This window comes from Anomaloglossus baeobatrachus, chromosome 1 (assembly GCF_048569485.1).
Source record: "Anomaloglossus baeobatrachus isolate aAnoBae1 chromosome 1, aAnoBae1.hap1, whole genome shotgun sequence".
Lineage (NCBI taxonomy): Eukaryota > Metazoa > Chordata > Amphibia > Anura > Aromobatidae > Anomaloglossus > Anomaloglossus baeobatrachus.
The window spans coordinates 412,530,751-412,550,667 of NC_134353.1; positions in this window are offsets into that span (position 1 = coordinate 412,530,751).

Consider the following 19,917-nt stretch of genomic DNA (forward strand, 5'->3'; position numbering starts at 1 on the left):
GTTCAGTGGCCGGGTTGTGGGTCAGTGTAGTGGAAAGGAAGCCTCACTTTCTATCCCTCCTAATGGTGAAATGCAGCAAGGAAGTCCCTGAGCCTAGCTACACAGACGCTGTTATCTGTAGCTGTTAAAAACTGTTTCCACTGACCTGTCACCTATAGCTCTGAGCCTGCTGTAATTAGCCCTTAAAAGGGCTGAAAAAAACTTCTATCCCTATTCTGTATAGTTCTGTGTGTAGAGCGTACACCGCAGGATCGGCGACAAGAGCTGCGCCAGCGGTGACTGACACCCAGACGCAAAAGGCAGATAATGGCGTCCAGACGGGCAGATACCCGTTTTTATAATGCAGGGACATGTGACATGGACATCCTATGACACATGCCCTTGCTTGTCCGGCAAAAAGTCCACTTAGCTGGGTGTGTGTCTGTGATTGGCTGACATGCTGGCCCACCCCACTACACGCGCGCTTAGGGAAGGAAGAAAAGAAGAAAAAAAAAATGCCGATCACCATTATCCCAGCAGCAGTGATCTGAACGTGCAGTCCCCGCACACTATACGCTGAAATTTCATAATAGTGTGAGTCACAGAGTGACTTACTCTATTACAGCGAAAAGCCAGCTACTAATTAGCTTGGCTTTTGGATGATAGAACCGTTCTTGAACGTAACTCGAGCTAACGAACTTTTAGCAAAAAGCTCGAGTTCTAGTTCTATCTATAACACCCCCCAAAATCACTCGAACCGCGAACTGGAGAACCACGAAACGCGCTCAACTCTAGTGGTTAGAGATGTGAAGACCAAACCTATATGTTCAATGGCAAAATATACTAGGATAGCGGAATTGGGAGATCACTATGGCCAAAGTTTCCACAAAAAAACCCTTTCTTAAGGCCTTGGCTCCACTTAGCTCCATATGCTAATTACCCTCGGCTCAGGCTCTGCTGCGAGCGTGATCCGAGGGTCATGCGACTGTGATCCAATCTTGCAATCAGATCACAGGTAAACAGAAGAGGGAGAGTACTTTCTCTCTCTTCTCTGCTGCTTGTCTTTGCGTTTATCACACTGCACTCGGATACATGCGAGTGGAGTGCAAAGTTTCAAACGCACCTATAGAAATTGTCTCTCCAGTAAAGGAGACAAACTCTAGCACAGCGCCACCTATTGGAAGTAGCGATCCTAAAAGTCACAAGTGGATTTTCAACAATCCTTTGCAATATGACTCAGGATATATAAGCCAGATCAGAATCCCAATTTGCAGACACGGTGTTTCGGGGTGCTTGCCCCTCGTCAGTGCAAAGTATGGGGGTGTCTGATCTGGCTCATGAGAAAGCTATGTGGTGACCACAGGGGAACACTATTCTCCTTAAGGAGACTTTGCAAGCCAGTCTGGCTGCCAGGTAAGGGGACTTATAGCTGCAATGCCCCTCTGGGAAATATTCAAATTGTCTCTCCAGTAAAGGAGACAAACTCTAGCACAGCGTCACCTATTGGAAGTAGCGATCCTAAAAGTCACAAGTGGATTTTCAACAATCCTTTGCAATATGACTCAGGATATGTAAGCCAGATCAGAATCCCAATTTGCAGACACGGTGTTTCGGGGTGCTTGCCCCTCGTCAGTGCAAAGTATGGGGGTGTCTGATCTGGCTCATGAGAAAGCTATGTGGTGACCACGGGGGAACACTATTCTCCTTAAGGAGACTTTGCAAGCCAGTCTGGCTGCCAGGTAAGGGGACTTATAGCTGCAATGCCCCTCTGGGAAATATTCAAATTGTCTCTCCAGTAAAGGAGACAAACTCTAGCACAGCAAACGCACCTATAGACTTGTATGCGTACGTATAAGCAGAGACTCGCTGCAAAACGCAGCATGATGTGATTCTTTTCTCATGTCGATATGGCATGACAAAAGAATCGCAGATGGACACTGCCCCATAGTTTTACACTAGAGTGAGTGCAATCTGATGTTTTATCGGGTTGTACTCATCGGTATAAAACGCTAGTGAAACCGAGGCCTTAAGGCCACGTCACACTAAGCAACATTGCTAGCAACGTCGCTGCTGAGGAACGACTTTTGTGACGTAGCAGCGATGTTGCTAGTGATGTCTCTGTGTGTGACATCCAGCAACAACCTGGCCCCTGCTGTGAGGTCGCTGGTTGTTGCTGAATGTCCCGGACCATATTTTAGTTGTTGCTCTCCTGCTGTGAAGCACACATCGCTGTGTGTGACAGCGAGAGAGCAACAACTGAATGTGCAGTGAGCAGGGAGCCGGCTTCTGCGGACGCTGGTAACCAGCCCTTTCCTTGGTTACCCGATATTTACCTTCTTTACCAGCGTCCGCCGCTCTCATACTGCCAGTGCCGGCTCCCTGCTCTCTGCACACGTAGCTGGAGTACACATCGGGTAATTAACCCGATGTGTACTGTGGCTAGGAGTGCAGGGAACAGGGAGCCGGCACTGGCAGTGTGAGAGCGGCGGACGCTGGTAACGAAGGTAAATATCGGGTAACCAAGGAAAGGGCTTCTTGGTTACCCGATGTTTACCGTGGTTACCAGCGTCCGCAGAAGCCGGCTCCCTGCAGACACAGCAGAGTACACATCGGGTAATTAACCCGATGTGTACTGTGGCTAGGTGTGCAGGGAGCCAGCGCTAAGCGGTGTGCGCTGGTAACCAAGGTAAATATCGGGTTGGTTACCCGATATTTACCTTAGTTACCAAGTGCAGCATGCTTCCACGCGTCGCTGGGGGCTGGTGACTGGTTGCTGGTGAGATCTGCCTGTTTGACAGCTCACCAGCAACCCGTGTAGCGACGCTCCAGCGATCCCTGCCAGGTCAGGTTGCTGGTGGGATCGCTGGAGCGTCGCTTAGTGTGACATCTCACCAGCGACCTCCTAGCAACATACCAGCGATCCCTATCAGGTTGTATTGTTGTTGGGATCGCTGGTAAGTTGTTTAGGGTGACTGGGCCTTTACAGTGAGCTACAATATACAGGCCTTTGACTTGATAAGATAATGCACATTAGGGCTTATTCAGACGACCGATCCGTCTGTCCTGTTCAGTTCCTGTTTTTTGCGGACCCACAGACAGGACCATCTTTTCAATGTCTTGTGTAGGATCGGATGGCACACGGTAGCACTTCCGTGTTCATCTGATCCTACAAAAAAACACATCGGGTGCCGTATGTCCGTTCTGTTATTATGGAACATGTCCTATTCTGTTCCGTAGTAACGGACTGTGACTCAATACAAGTCAATGGGTCTGCAAAATCCCCGGAAGCCACATGGAAGCACTTCTGTGTGACTTCCGTCGGGTGCCCCTGCAGTCTGTGTCCCGCTCCTGCGCCAGCACCGTGGCTGCTTGCACTGTGTGTCAGCAGCTGGCCGCACTTCAGTGTCAGCATCTGCACGCACTGCAGTTTGCAAGCAGCCGCGGGAATGATGAGCGTTGCTGTCAAGAGGTTAGTAAAGTTCATTACCTGCAGTGATGAAGTCCTGCACTCCTGACATCAGCGCTTGTCACTGACTTCTATGCCTGCCGCGTCCTCTCTCGGGTGGCCCGAGACTGTGACTAGCGGTGACGTCATGGGCTGCTCGCGATACCTCGTTTGTGAACGCGGCGGTCATTGATTTCAGTGACCAGCGCTGACGTCAGGAGTGCAGCGGCTTCCATCACCGCAGGTAATGTACATAGTTAACCTCCTGAAGTCAGCGCAGGTCAAGCTCTGAATTGACCTGGGCTGACCTCATGATGTTAGCTCAGGTCACTGCACTGCTCTCCCAGTCAATGGTGAAATTCTGTTCTTCATTGACTGGAACAATGAGTATGGATCGTCGTGGAACCCCCTTATTGGATTACGTCGGACCCGGATTTCATTTTTCTTTCCAATAAATTGGTGAAAAGGGGAATGTGTTGGGGAGTGTTTTTTCAAATAAAAATTTGTTTGTCGTCAATTTTTTTTAATTACTGACTGGGTTTGTGATCTGTATAGACGGTATCTGATAGATGCCGTGACATCACTAACCCCTGCGCTTGATGCCAGGTGACATTAAACATGTGGCACCAACCCCATATATTAGCCTGTTTGCAATCGCACCAGGGCATCGGGATGAGCTGGGGAAAAGCAACAGGATTGGCGCATCTAATGGATGCGCCATTTCTGGAGCAGCTGTGGCCTGCTATCTTTAGGCTGGGGAGGGTCCAAGAACCATGGACCTACCTAGTCTGAGAATACCAGACCACAGCTGTCCACTTTACCTTGGCTGGTGATCCAATTCGGGGGAGGGGACCCCATGTTTTTTGTTTTAAATTATTTAATTTAAAATAACAGCATGTGGTTCCCTCTATTTTGGATTACCAGTAAAGGTGACGCTGCCAGCTGTGGTCTGCAGGCTGCAGCCATCTGCTTTACTCTAGCTTGATAGGGGGGACCTGTTACGGCGGAATGGGCAGATCAGGATAAGGTGGTGTATATCCCGATCGCCAGTCGGGGCCCACCGTGCTCCAGATTACAAAAGAGCTGCAGGCAACCAGAAGGTTAGGCGGAGAATACAGAGCTGGGTGGCTCTGAAATAATAGGGGCCTAATCCAAGTTAAATAGCACTTGGATCAGGAGACTGTGAACCCTGTTAGCATCACAGGGTCTACTCACCCAGCCCAGGAATTCCCTGTTCACGCCAGGGGTCCTGCGGTACGCTGTACAAGCACATAGGGGGCACAACCAGACAGCCACAGCCCAGTTGACTCTACTGGGCTGCACTAGCAGGACTGGAAGGTAGGAAGTGGAAGCCCGGCACCTGACCCTAACATGCTGAGCCACGGGTGTGTTGGCAAGACAAGCACTGGACGCCCTGCCTACCTCTTCCAATCTAAAGGCTTATGCCGCAGTGAGGTTGTAAATATGGAGGTGGTCTCTGCCTAAGCATATGAGAAGACTGTACACCTCCATGTTGTCTCCAGCCCCTTTTATAACCTAGGTTCGCCCCAAACCCAGAGTGGACCACATTGGCACCTCCAGGAGCCAATAGCTAAGTGCCACGTCATCAGTGACATCACCAGCGGCCTATCCAGCACCGTCATGTCACTAATGACCTTATGGCAGCCACACCCCAAACACCTCCCCAGTCATCATCTGACGACCAATTGTGGGGTGCCAGATCATAGGGGCGGGCCTCCACGAGCCAGTCCGGAGTGGCCACATCATCAGGACACCTGATGCCCTCTGGCCTATCAGGGCCTGCCCCCTCACGGACATGCCCAGTGAAGTCCTTCCCGGACTTAGCCTTCAATGCACTAAGTGCCTGAGCATGCTCAGTAGCCTGAACCACAGACTTTGTCTCAGAAATGAGACTATCAGGCTGAGCATGCTCAGTAGGCACAACACAGGACTTAGTGCAATTTGCACAGGTACTTGGACTGCGTTCTGTGTCTAAGTGTGGGAGCATGCTCAGTAGTCTGAACTGAGGACTTAGTCTCATTTCTGAGGCTATCAGGCTGAGCATGCTCACTAGGCGAAACACTGGACTTAGGCTCTGGCTGGGGTAAATCGACACACGTATGCGCACTAGCTGCCTCTCCACATTAGACGTGGAGGAGAAAGCAGCCAGCTGGACGACCCGAGGCACCGCCAAAAACGCCTGGGTGTAACAGGAACCGCAGCAGGCTGCTTGCAGCTACGGTGCTGCCGATTCGTAACAGTACCCCCAATCTAGCAGCTCCCCCACTTGGATGGTCCATAGTCTCCACAGGTATCACTGTGTGATGGGCGGGAGATGGAGATATGCAGTGAGAGCTACAAAACTCGCCCCACCGTACAATCTCCCCTGACGACCACTCGATATGTGGGAATGCCGCTTCAGCCAAGGCATGCACAGCAGAATATCATCTGCACCCTTAGGGAGAACCAAGAATGAAATGATCTCCCTATGCCCAGATGACATGGCAAGGGTAATGGCCACCGTCCGGTGGTGAATTATCTTGGGTAAAAAGGACCCATACACCACACGGACTCACTGGCCTTGGCATTTGCACCAGCGGGATGGCATGCCGCTGGGAAAAAGAGGAGATAAAATTATCCCCAGCCCCTGTGTCCACACGTGCCCGTGTGAACCAGGTTGACCCCATAAAGGATATGGACACAGGAAACATCACCCTAATGGATGATGCCTGGTCCAGTCTGCCACCAGCTATGGTCACCAATTGCGGTCGCTTAACCTGACGCTTTGGGCAACGGTTGGCATAATGACCAGACTGCCCACAAGCGAAACAAGAAGTACCCTTGTGACTCGATGACCAAGATGCACCAACCCTAGAGATGTTCATAGGGACAGGGTTGTCCTCTAAGGGAGGTGCTGTGGGAGAGACCACCTCAGTGGCTGAAAGACCCCCTGACCTGTGCTCCAGCTGATGTTTGGAGTGTCGTAGGTCAATCCAGGTGGCCAGTGTCATAAGACCCTCAAGAGAGGTTGGTACCTCGCGAGACGCTAACGCATCTTTGATATGCGAGGCCAACCCCTTCTATAAAAGTGGAATGAGGGTCCTATCTGACCACCCTAGTTCTGCAGCAAGTGTCCTGAACCTTACTGACTCAAGGAGGTACACCCCTGCTCCAAAGTCAGTTGCTGCAGGGCCGAGTCGTGAGCAACCTGAGGCCCAAGGAACACCTGCCTCATGGACTCTAAGAACTCAACGGAGTCCTGAACTATGGGGTTGTTCCTCTACTACAATGGTGTAGCCCACTCCAGTGCTCTACCAGAGAGCAAGGAAATGATAAACCCCACCTTTGACGTCTCTGTAGAGAACCATGCAGCCAGCAGTTCCAGATGGATTGAGCACCATGCCTTGTTGTCCCCCGAAAACTTGTTGGGCAGCGAGAGGTGAGGGAGGGGTGGAGTGGGCTTGGTGGCAGATGCTGTTGCGGCCGCTTGAGCCACCCCATAATCCATATCAACAGCGAGAGCAGAGAGCTCCAGCGACCTAACTCTGGCCTCACTATGGGGAGATAAGGTATGCACACCAGTGACTATGTAAGGGGAATACATGAAATAGCAGAAACTGCTGTGTGAATACTGACTTGAAAAATCCAATAGCTATATGCAAGAGTGAATATGTGAAAAATGGAATCTGCATTACTGCCATGAACATATGAATCAAGAGAAATTTAGCTACTGAATTGATCAATGCAATAGAGCCCCAACTACGCCAAAGTATTTCTCTACATTGGGGTCCCTAGCTTGTGTGTGTCCTCTCATGCAGTTAAAAAACCTACCGTGTATGGGAAGCTGAGACCCAGGCTATTTATGCGTATGATATGGATTGGCAATAGGTGTGGTTGGGGAGGGTTCACAAACGAAAAAATAACAAATAGGAATAACGTTTGGAACACCATTCTAAGTCCGAACTGGGTGCAAAAACCTAAAAAAAACATCACTATGGGCAGATAAGGTATGCACACCAGTGACTATGTAAGGGGAATACATGAAATAGCAGAAACTACTGTGTGAATACTGACTTGAAAAATCCAATAGCTATATGCAAGAGTGAATATGTGAAAAATGGAATCTTCATTACTGCCATGAACATATGAATCAAGAGAAATTTAGCTACTGAATTGATCAATGCAATAACTTTTAACTGCATGAGAGGACACACACAAGCTAGGGACCCCAACGTAGAGAAATACTTTGGCGTAGTGTTGGGGCTCTATTGCATTGATCAATTCAGTAGCTAAATTTCTCTTGATTCATATGTTCATGGCAGTAATGCAGATTCCATTTTTCACATATTCACTCTTGCATATAGCTATTGGATTTTTCAAGTCAGTATTCACACAGCAGTTTCTGCTATTTCATGTATTCCCCTTACATAGTCACTGGTGTGCATACCTTATCTCCCCATAGTGTTGTTTTTTTAGGTTTTTGCACCCAGTTCGGACTTAGAATGGTGTTCCAAACGTTATTCCTATTTGTTAGTATTTTTTCGTTTGTGAACCCTCCCCAACCACACCTATTGCCAATCCATATCATATGCATAAATAGCCTGGGTCTCAGCTTCCCATACATGGTAGGTTTTTTAACTGCATGAGAGGACACACACAAGCTAGGGACCCCAACGTAGAGAAATACTTTGGCGTAGTGTTGGGGCTCTATTGCATTGATCAATTCAGTAGCTAAATTTCTCTTGATTCATATGTTCATGGCAGTAATGCAGATTCCATTTTTCACATATTCACTCTTGCATATAGCTATTGGATTTTTCAAGTCAGTATTCACACAGCAGTTTCTGCTATTTCATGTATTCCCCTTACATAGTCACTGGTGTGCATACCTTATCTCCCCATAGTGTTGTTTTTTTAGGTTTTTGCACCCAGTTCGGACTTAGAATGGTGTTCCAAACGTTATTCCTATTTGTTAGTATTTTTTCGTTTGTGAACCCTCCCCAACCACACCTATTGCCAATCCATATCACATGCATAAATAGCCTGGGTCTCAGCTTCCCATACACGGTAGGTTTTTTAACTGCATGAGAGGACACACACAAGCTAGGGACCCCAACGTAGAGAAATACTTTGGCGTAGTGTTGGGGCTCTATTGCATTGATCAATTCAGTAGCTAAATTTCTCTTGATTCATATGTTCATGGCAGTAATGCAGATTCCATTTTTCACATATTCACTCTTGCATATAGCTATTGGATTTTTCAAGTCAGTATTCACACAGCAGTTTCTGCTATTTCATGTATTCCCCTTACATAGTCACTGGTGTGCATACCTTATCTCCCCATAGTGTTGTTTTTTTAGGTTTTTGCACCCAGTTCGGACTTAGAATGGTGTTCCAAACGTTATTCCTATTTGTTAGTATTTTTTCGTTTGTGAACCCTCCCCAACCACACCTATTGCCAATCCATATCATATGCATAAATAGCCTGGGTCTCAGCTTCCCATACATGGTAGGTTTTTTAACTGCATGAGAGGACACACACAAGCTAGGGACCCCAACGTAGAGAAATACTTTGGCGTAGTGTTGGGGCTCTATTGCATTGATCAATTCAGTAGCTAAATTTCTCTTGATTCATATGTTCATGGCAGTAATGCAGATTCCATTTTTCACATATTCACTCTTGCATATAGCTATTGGATTTTTCAAGTCAGTATTCACACAGCAGTTTCTGCTATTTCATGTATTCCCCTTACATAGTCACTGGTGTGCATACCTTATCTCCCCATAGTGTTGTTTTTTTAGGTTTTTGCACCCAGTTCGGACTTAGAATGGTGTTCCAAACGTTATTCCTATTTGTTAGTATTTTTTCGTTTGTGAACCCTCCCCAACCACACCTATTGCCAATCCATATCACATGCATAAATAGCCTGGGTCTCAGCTTCCCATACACGGTAGGTTTTTTAACTGCATGAGAGGACACACACAAGCTAGGGACCCCAACGTAGAGAAATACTTTGGCGTAGTGTTGGGGCTCTATTGCATTGATCAATTCAGTAGCTAAATTTCTCTTGATTCATATGTTCATGGCAGTAATGCAGATTCCATTTTTCACATATTCACTCTTGCATATAGCTATTGGATTTTTCAAGTCAGTATTCACACAGCAGTTTCTGCTATTTCATGTATTCCCCTTACATAGTCACTGGTGTGCATACCTTATCTCCCCATAGTGATGTTTTTTTAGGTTTTTGCACCCAGTTCTGACTTAGAATGGTGTTCCAAACGTTATTCCTATTTGTTAACTCTGGCCTCAAGCTGCTGTATCAGATGATGTAGCTGCTGTATTTCCGCCATGTAAGACAGACCCTGGCACAGTCTTACTGTTACGGGGGAACTGGTGGATTAGGATAAGGTATTGTATATCCCAATCGCCAGTCGGGGCATGCTCCAGATGACAAAGGAGCTGCTGGCAACCCGAATGTTAGGCGGAGAATACAGAGCTGGGTGGCTCTGAAATAATAGGGGCCTGATCCAAGTTAAATAGCACATGGAAGACAAAACAATCACTGATCTCGGGGAGATCAGCCAGAGAAAACACTGCCAGCCGCCAGCGAGGGCGCACAACACAGTGAAATCCTAGGTGCATTGCCCCCTGGGAAATATGCAAATCAAAAAAGTCCATGGAGCCTCTGTTAGGAGTCTCGACACAGAAATCAGCCAGATATCCCTCGGGGAAGAACCCAGCCAAGGAGTGGCTCTTTTTAAGAGACCACCATAACCACCATATTAAGTGGCCCTTTAAGTCAATATCCAACTTTTTGACAAGTTTAAAGATATGACAAGGGAAATACCAAGGCCAGGTATCCATCCACAGACAGCTGTTTCGGGGTATTACCCCTCATCAGTGTGGAGTAGGATTCTGGCCAGGTGGGAGCAATGCCTAGTAGACCAACAAGACAAAACAATCACTGATCTCGGGGAGACCAGCCAGAGAAAACACTGCCAGCAGCCAGCGAGGGCGCACAACACAATGAAATCCTAGGTGCATTGCCTCCTGGGAAATATGCAAATCAAAAAAGTCCATGGAGCCTCTGTTAGGAGTCTCGACACAGAAACCAGCCAGATATCCCTCCAGGAAGGACCCAGCCAAGGAGTGGCTCTTTTTAGGAGACCACCATAACCACCATATTAAGTGGCCCTTTAAGTCAGTATCCAACTTTTTGACAAGTTTAAAGATATGATAAGGGAAATACCAAGGCCAGGTATCCATCCACAGACAGCTGTTTCGGGGTATTACCCCTCATCAGTGTGGAGTAGGATTCTGGTCAGGTGGGAGCAATGCCTAGTAGACCAACAAGACAAAACAATCACTGATCTCGGGGAGACCAGCCAGAGAAAACACTGCCAGCAGCCAGCGAGGGCGCACAACACAATGAAATCCTAGGTGCATTGCCCCCTGGGAAATATGCAAATCAAAAAAGTCCGTGGAGCCTCTGTTAGGAGTCTCGACACAGAAACCAGCCAGATATCCCTCCAGGAAGGACCCAGCCAAGGAGTGGCTCTTTTTAGGAGACCACCATAACCACCATATTAAGTGGCCCTTTAAGTCAATATCCAACTTTTTCACAAGTTTAAAGATATGACAAGGGAAATACCAAGGCCAGGTATCCATCCACAGACAGCTGTTTCGGGGTATTGCCCCTCATCAGTGTGGAGAAGGATTCTGGCCTGGTGGGAGCAATGCCTAGTAGACCAACAAGACAAAACAATCACTGATTTCGGGGAGACCAGCCAGAGAAAACACTGTCAGCAGCCAGCGAGGGCGCACAACAGAGTGAAATCCTCGGTGCATTGCCCCCTGGGAAATATGCAAATCAAATAAGTCCATGGAGCCTCTGTTAGGAGTCTCGACACAGAAACCAGCCAGATATCCCTCCGGGAAGGACCCAGCCAAGGAGTGGCTTTTTTTAGGAGACCACCATAGCATTTGGATAAGGAGACTGTGAACCCTTTTAGTGTGCCGCCCTCATCCCAGCAGCCGAGCTGCTCGGATCCGGATTCACAGTGGCTCGAGGGTCTCTGGATCCGGAGGTCGTGCAGCCACTCAAATAAAGGGGGGAAGTATGTACAAGGGGAATTATAGAGTTTGTGACGCCACCCGTGGTATGTGGTAATTAGGAGTACCACCGCTGCAGTTGGGAGTTCCCGGAGTGATGGAATGGGGCAGCCAGAACACTCCACAGGTAGGGGGAATACCCGGGGCTCGGTAATTGAAGGGGAGTGCCGTTGGATGCAAGGGGGTCACCGTGGTACGTGGCCTTGGTCCCAGCCCAATGATGGTGCAAGGCCGCCGGCTGTCCTCCTCGACAGATCCGTGCCCCTTGCCATGATCCCCTGCGACCGGGGATCCAGCTTCTCTAGGCCCAGACCACCGTCTGCCACCTAGATTGCTTCCCAGGAGCCCTGCTCCTGACCTCCTCTCATTTCACTTCTCAGACCCAACTCTCTACTTTTGACACTCCTGACCTCCTCTCCTAACCCCCCCCCCAGGTGGGCGACTCTATTCCACTCAAGGCATCCACTGGTGTGTTTGGTGGGTGTGGTGCAGGGTGTATCTAGGATTTGATTAGCTGATGTAAGCAACACCATGTAGTTAGGGACCCTAAACCAAAAAGGAAGTGGATACTGCACAGGAGGGCAGATTGTGCAATACCCTGTGACGACCTGATAGTCCAGGGGCGTCACATTCCCCCTTGGTTAAACGTAGCTCGTCCTCGAGCTACAGGACATCATGGCTTTATTTTTTTTTTTCAAAACTGAAAAATAGAAAAGAAGAACATTTTTATTTACATGTTTCATCCCACATTAGGGAGGCTTTGCACTTAAATGTTACGGCAACTTTTGAGTTCATCATATCAACAATGGAACGCTACCGGTTACGTTAGTAGCGGAGGCTCAACCTGCTCCATTGCAGCCTCTTCCTGCGACAGTCCAGTCCCAACGTCCCGGATCCCATCAACCTGCCACCAAAACAACCTTACCCGCTGCATACCTATTTGTGGGTCCGTGACCAAGTTAAGGTCCCGAGTGTTGCAAAAGACGACTCTAGTGGGCACAGGAGGTGCAACTATTTACAATACACAAATCTGTGTTGGTCACAACCAGTCCCATGACCATGATCCATTTTTACTACTAAACATTGGTGCATAAATATAACGAAGTCTATGCACCTGGTGCACACATTATATGATCTTCTTCCTAATCAGGTGACTTCCTCTATTGATTTAAACCTGGTTGATAAAAACACTGTTGTTTCCTAACTTTACTCTATATGCAAAATAACAAACTTTGTAAAACAATAAAAGAAAACAGATACCTAACAGTTTATACTTTCACATTAAAACAACCGGGTCCCGTAACCATGCTTCCTTGCAGCTACGCACCACTGACGCTGGTACAAACTCTTCCTCCATCATCACCTGTTTGATCACATCCAGGGCATACCAGCCCCGCTCTCCAGAATGTCAAGCCTAGGTGACCATATCCTCTGGCTCCAGATTCCAACCGGGGTGCCCCCTGGGGAGGTGTTGTGCTACATCCTGACGGGACATAAACACTCCGGCTGTGAGGCCTGCCTCCCGGATAAACTCCCATCCCCGAACTGGGTCAAAATGATCCACCAGACCATGGCACCGTGGCCCTCGGACTTGGAAAGCTGCGCTCCTCACCTGCTCCTCCTCTTCTCGGTTGTGGGCGGCAAGTTCCCGTCGTCACCGGTCTCGTGCTTTCATCTCCATTTGCAGCTCCCGCTGGTGCCGTTCCCAGTAGGGGGCGTCAGCGTCCAGCCTCGGCTCCCCAGCTGGCATAGGCTTTAGCTGTACTCTTGCGGCCCCAACAGCCGTTGGGATGCCGTGCGATGGCGGAACCGGCAGCTCTTCAGGCTGCACCTCCGCCATTGTGAATAAAGAAACCGACTGCTCCGCAGCTGGGGTTGCAGAGTCCGGGTGCTCCGCCTCTAAGGACGGGCCCGGTGATGCAGCCGGGTCTGGTCGGGCCGGTGTCGGGGTGACCGCTGTCGTGACCTGGTCGGGTGACGGAACCGGGGTTTCTGCAGCGGATTCTTCACAAACGGGGACTGAAGGTTCCACTGCCATGATGGAAGCAGGCAGCTCGGTGTTCGCCGAGGAAGGGGTTGGTGGCAGCAGAGTGCTTGCCGAGATCGGGAGCTGTCTGGATCCCATAGCCGCATTGGCCGGATTTGGGTAATCAACAGGGACTGGGCAACCACCTACCCTCTTTTCACGTGGGATTTCGATCTCACAGGCTCGCTCCGCCACCGCCAGGCTCCTCATCTCTTCCCTCCAGTGGTCCAGTATGAACAGGAACTGCGTCCGCATCCTTCTGCAAAGCTGCTCCGTCTCTTCCTCAATCCAGGTCGCGGTCACGGGAACAGCACGGTCCAGTGACAAGCTCCGCTCAGCTGCCATCTTTCCTCTGCGGGGTCCAGGAACGTTATGGCAGAGTCCTGGAGTCCCTGCTTCTCTTCCACTGCTACATGCTGTCACGCCCCATCGATTTTCGCCCACCGCTCACTTTGGTGCTGTGGCCCACTGGGAACTTCCGGTTCTGGGCTGACTCTCAGGACGAAGGGCGGGGCTTCGTCTTTGCGTGTTTTCGATGGAGAAGACGGTGTTTTGTGCCAATAGATGGCGGAAATGGAGGGAAACGGAATTTTTGACTGACGCCAGGAATTTGAGGTGTGCCGCCCTCGTGTCAGCAGCCGAGCTGCTCAGATCCGGATTCGCAGTGGCTCGAGGGTCTCCGGACCCAGGGGTCATGTGGCCACTCAAATAACGGGGGGAAGTATGTACAAGGGAAATTATAGAGTTCATGATGCCACCCATGGTATGTGGTAATTAGGAGTACCACCGCTGCAGTTGGGAGTACCCGGAGTGATGGATTGGGGCAGCCAGGTGTTAGAACCCTCCACGGGTAGGGGGAATACCCCAGGGTTCGGTGATTGAAGGGGAGTGCCGTTGGATGCAAGGGGGTCACCGTGGTACTCACTCAGTCCATTAAGCTGACACCGATAACTGGTCAAGTAAGTCTCTGGACACCGCTGCCGCTGAGGGGAGCTTAGTTCGGGTGCCGTCCCCAATGGTGCTGCCTGGTGATCCGTGACCTGCCTCCTGGCACTAAGTTCACTTCTTTGATGGTCCCGGTAGTATGAAACTTGCCGGGTCCCGCTCCCCACTATGGCTAAGTGTGGGAGCTTGCTCTCAGGGCTCACACTTGGGATTTTCTGGTCTGGACCGTTTTGAATTGGAAAGTCCTATCCCCCTCGTTGCGCTAATGCCCCTATTTTGAAGCGGGTGGGAACGGCTCTTGAAGACTCCGTTCTCCTCGGATAAATTATCGGGTTGTCTGAAGCTACTCCCCGAGTAGGGTCCACGTATCCCGTCGTGCCTTGGTCCCAGCCCGGTGATGGTGCAAGGCCGCCGGCTTTCCTCCTCGACAGATCTGTGCCCTTTGCCACGATCAACTGCGACCGAGGGTCCAGCTCCTCTAGGCCCAGACCCCCGTTTGCCACCTAGATTGCTTCCCAGGAGCCCTGCTCCTTACCTCCTCTCACTTTCACTTCACAGACCCAACTCTCTATTTTTGACACTCCTGACCTCCTCTCCTAACCCCCCCCCCCCCCGAGGTGGGTGACTCTATTCCACTCAAGCCATCCACTGGTGTGTTTGGTGGATGTGGTGCAGGGTGTATCTAGGATCTGATTAGCTGATGTAGGCAACACCATGTAGTTAGGGAAACTAAACCAAGAAGGTAAATCCAAAAACGGAAATAGAGATCCATATCTTATATATGCATATCTACCAAACTAAGCATATAAACCTATACTAGACCTGCATTATTATATAAATGTATCAGAGAGACAAAAGTAAGTCCAAAAAATTACAAAAATTACAAATTTATTGACCTAATACTAACAAACATCATAGATTCATCATATGATCAGAGATGGGTATCAAAAACCACACAGTAGAAAAAAAAAAAATGTCCCCAGAAAAAATCCTGGAGCAGTGTGGTAATTAAGCTAGTGCATTAGAGTGGTCAAGAAAAAACACATAATGTAATCAGTTGGATACACCAAGTATGATATTACAAACTGACAATCCAGCAAGAATAAGGCTGTAAGTTCCAAAATTTAAAGTGACAGTGCCATACAATTGCATAGTACACAGAGGAAACATTGCAGGTGACATATAAATAGACATAAGATTCTGTGATACAATGTTTAGAGATTCTCCATATACAGATTGCCCGTATTCAGGTCAATATAGCCCTTGACGTGCTGGGCAGTGTGATTCTCCAGGTAGTGATCTCACAAACTTTCCAACTGCCTTCCAGCAGCTTATTGTCTTTGGTCTTTCCCCCTCCCCTCCCTGCTTGGCAGGACAGTATGGTGTGTATTGGGGCTATATTGACCTGAAAGCATGCTCAGTAGCCTGAACCACAAATTTTGTCTCAGAAATGAGACTATTAGGCTGAGCACGCTCAGTAGGCACAACACAGGACTTATACACAGAATGCAGTCCAAGTACCTGTGCAAAGAGGCACACAAGTGTGGGAGCATGCTCAGTAGCCTGAACTGAGGACTTAGTCTCATTTCTGAGGCTATCAGGTTGAGCATGTGTGCCGCCCCCGTGCCAGCAGCCGCCGCTGCTCGGATCCAGACCTCCTAAGGGGGTGGCTTGAGGGTCTCCGGACCCGGGAGTCTCGCGGACACGCAGAATAAATGGGGGGGACATAGATGTATGGGCTAGGCTGTATTAAGTTCGTGACGCCACTCACGGTGTGTGGTGAGTTGGGACACCACCGCTGCTGTTATGGGGCACCCGGGGGAGATGTAGTGCAGCTGGATGTTAACCCCTCCGTGGGTAGGGATGGTTGCCCCGAGACCCAGTGTCTTCGTGCAGGGTATAGCGACGGCAATGGGGGTGGTTGATTAATCACAGTCAATGAATCACACGAGTCTTTGGTAAACCAAGGTGCTGATGGACGGCGCCGCCGCCGGTTGCATTCAAGTCCCCCACCCGGGCTGGTGGTCTCTATCTTTTTCATCTGCACTGACTTTGTGTATGGTGGACTGCCTGGTCTGGAACTCAGGAGTCCGCTCCCCGCTGGATGTGGCCTAAGGAGCCGTGCCCAGTCGCTGGCCCGTGGGATCTTTGGGCCCTGGCGGTGACCTCTTATCCCTATCGCTGGGCTGTTGTCTTCTATTCTATGAGGGACTTTGGGTGGGACAGGTCCTCTAGTCCTGGCCTCAATAGGTTAATTAACCAGGCCGCTGGTTTCCGGTCCTGGTTCAGGGTCCGAGTACCCCCATTTGTACTCTGGTTTCCGGGTTGGTTCCCCGTGTCGGTACCGGCGGGCTACAACCCTGTCCCGGTCCACCTCGGTTCTGCCGAGCCGTCTTCCCATCTCCTGCTGACTGAGACCACCGTCTGCCACCTAGCCAAAGGTACCAGGGCTCCTACCCTGGTACCGTTCAACTTGAACCTAATCTGCTGGAGCTACACCTAGCTTCAGCCCACACTCCTCTCAACTTGAACTACAATCTCTTTCCTGTTTGTTTCCCCGCCCCGAGCTGTCTAAACCCCTGGGTGGGCGTGTCCAACCGCCTGGTCCCGCCCACTGGTGTGTCTATCTTTTCCTAAGGTGGGGTGACTAGGGTTTAAGGTCGGCTGTGTGTTTCCTAAGTGAAGGAAGGGTGTTGTGCAGGGGCCTAACTGTGACTACCTCCTTTTGCCAGGGCATCACACATGCTTACTAGGCGAAACACTGGACTTAGGCTCTGGCTGAAGTAAACGGGCACACGCATGCGCATTAGCCGCCTCTCCACACTTAGGCTATGTGCGCACTTTGCGTTTTTTCATGCGTTTCAGCAGCGTTTTCAACTGCAGCGTTTTAATGCCAAAATGCATGCGTTTTGATTTTCAAGCAAAGTCTATGAGGAAATTGGGATTTCTTGTGCGCACAATGCTTTTAAAACCCAACGTTTTAGTTGCAGAAAATTTGTCAAAAACTCAGCGTTTAAAGAAGCAACATGTCAATTGTTTTTGCCATTTTGGCAGCGTTTTGCTAACATTAGAGTCAATGAGAAGTTGCAAAACGCAATCTACTTTAAAATTCTAGCGTTTAACATGCTTTTTTGATGCAAAAAACATGCTTTTTGGACCAATTAAATGCATGCATTTTTGACAAAATATTAATGTCCCTTTACACACACACACATAGTCCGACAATTAAATGTATGAAAATCAATTAATAAATGTAATTTTATGCATAAATATTAGCAAACAAACAAAATAAGCCATTTTGAATATGATTTTAATATTGATATTTGTTATCATTTTTTTCCTTTTTTTTATAGTGTTTGTATGTTTAAACTTTATCTAGCATTGTATTTGTAGTCAAAACGCATCTGGTTTTAAGCAGTGAAATAGCATGTAAAACGGGGTAAAAACGCGGTAAAAACGCAAGCGTATTTAAAGCGTTTTTGTGGTCAAAACCAAATTTGACAAAAAACATTCCTGCCAGAGAACGCGTTTAGAACTGCAACTACCTCGACGCAAAGTGCGCACATAGCCTTAGACGTGGAGGAGGAAGTAACCAGCTGGACGACCCGAGGCACGGCCAAAAACGGCAGCCGGGGCCTGGGCGTAACAGGAACCGCAGCAGGCTGCTTGCGGCTATGGCGCCGCCGATTCGTAACAGGACCCCACGTCATTTTTTTAATTATTTATTTGTTTTTTGGCTAAATACAAGGTTAAGCACCCTTTAGTGCCACATGAAAGGCACTAAAGCAGGGCTCTCAAACATGCGGCCCGCGGGCTGCATGCGGCCCTTCAGGTGGCTTCTTGCGGCCCGTGGACCTGGTAAAGATGGCGACCGGTGCAGGGGCCGCAGCTGCCAGTTATTTATTTCAGCCTACAGTTTTGTCTTTGCCGCACACAGTGAAGTTCTCACTGCAGAACGCAATAACAGCCGCCTGCCAATCAGAGGCAAGCACCTGCTGCATATGACCTCAGATGATTGCCTGTGATCGGCCAGTGGCTGTTGTGCAGTGAGAACTGCTTTGCACGCGCCGGCTGAAAGTTCAGCGATGACAGCAGCTGTGATCATTACCGGGTCCACATGCCTGCGTGCTGCTGACAGCAGGTGAGAAGAATGTTTTTGTGTGTGTGGGGTTCTGTGTTGCTGGCTGAGGCTGCAGTGTGTGTGTGGCATGCCGTGTGTGTGTGGTTCTGTTGCTGGCTGAGGCTGCACTGTGTGTGTGTGTGTGTGTGTGTGTGTGTGTGGTAGCTGAGGCTTCACCGAGTCCACGTGCCTGCATGCCACTGACAGCAGGTGAGAAGAATGTTTTCGCGTGTGTGTGTGTGTGTGTGTGTGTGTGTGTGTGGTGAGTGTGTTTCTGTTGCTGGCTGAGGCTGCACAGGGTGTGTGTGTGTGTGTGTGTGTGAGAGCTGAGGCTGCACAGGGTGGGGGTGGTGGTGTTAGCTGAGGCTGCACAGGGTGGGTGGTGTTAGTTGAGGCTGCACAGGGTGGGTGGTGTTAGCTGAGGCTGCACAGGGTGGGTGGTGTTAGCTGAGGCTGCACAGGGTGGGTGGTGTTAGCTGAGGCTGCACAGGGTGGGTGGTGTTAGCTGAGGCTGCACAGGGTGGGTGGTGTTAGCTGAGGCTGCACAGGGTGGGGGGGGTGTTAGCTGAGGCTGCACAGGGTGGGGGGGTGTTAGCTGAGGCTGCACAGGGTGGGGGGGTGTTAGCTGAGGCTGCACAGGGGGGGGGTGGTGGTGGTGTTAGCTGAGGCTGCACAGGGTGGGGGAGAGGGGTGGTGGTGTTAGCTGAGGCTGCACAGGGTGGGGGGGTGGTGGTGGTGTTAGCTGAGGCTGCACAGGGTGGGGGAGAGGGGTGGTGGTGTTAGCTGAGGCTGCACAGGGTGGGGGGGTGGTGGTGGTGTTAGCTGAGGCTGCACAGGGTGGGGGGGGGTGGTGTTAGCTGAGGCTGCACAGGGTGGGGGGGGGTGGTGTTAGCTGAGGCTGCACAGGGTGGGGGGGTGGTGTTAGCTGAGGCTGCACAGGGTGGGGGGGGGGGTGTTAGCTGAGGCTGCACAGGGTGGGGGGGGGTGGTGTTAGCTGAGGCTGCACAGGGTGGGGGGGGGTGGTGTTAGCTGAGGCTGCACAGGGTGGGGGGGGGGGTGTTAGCTGAGGCTGCACAGGGTGGGGGGGTGGTGGTGGTGTTAGCTGAGGCTGCACAGGGTGGGGTGTGTGTGTGTGTGTGTGTTAGCTGAGGCTGGGGCACATTGCTACAAGGGGACAAGGATGCGCACATTTTTACAGAATGGGAAACAAGATGGGGCACATTACTACAAGATGTTGGCCAAAATTACTATGCGGTGGTTATTGTAAAACTGTATTACTTACAAAA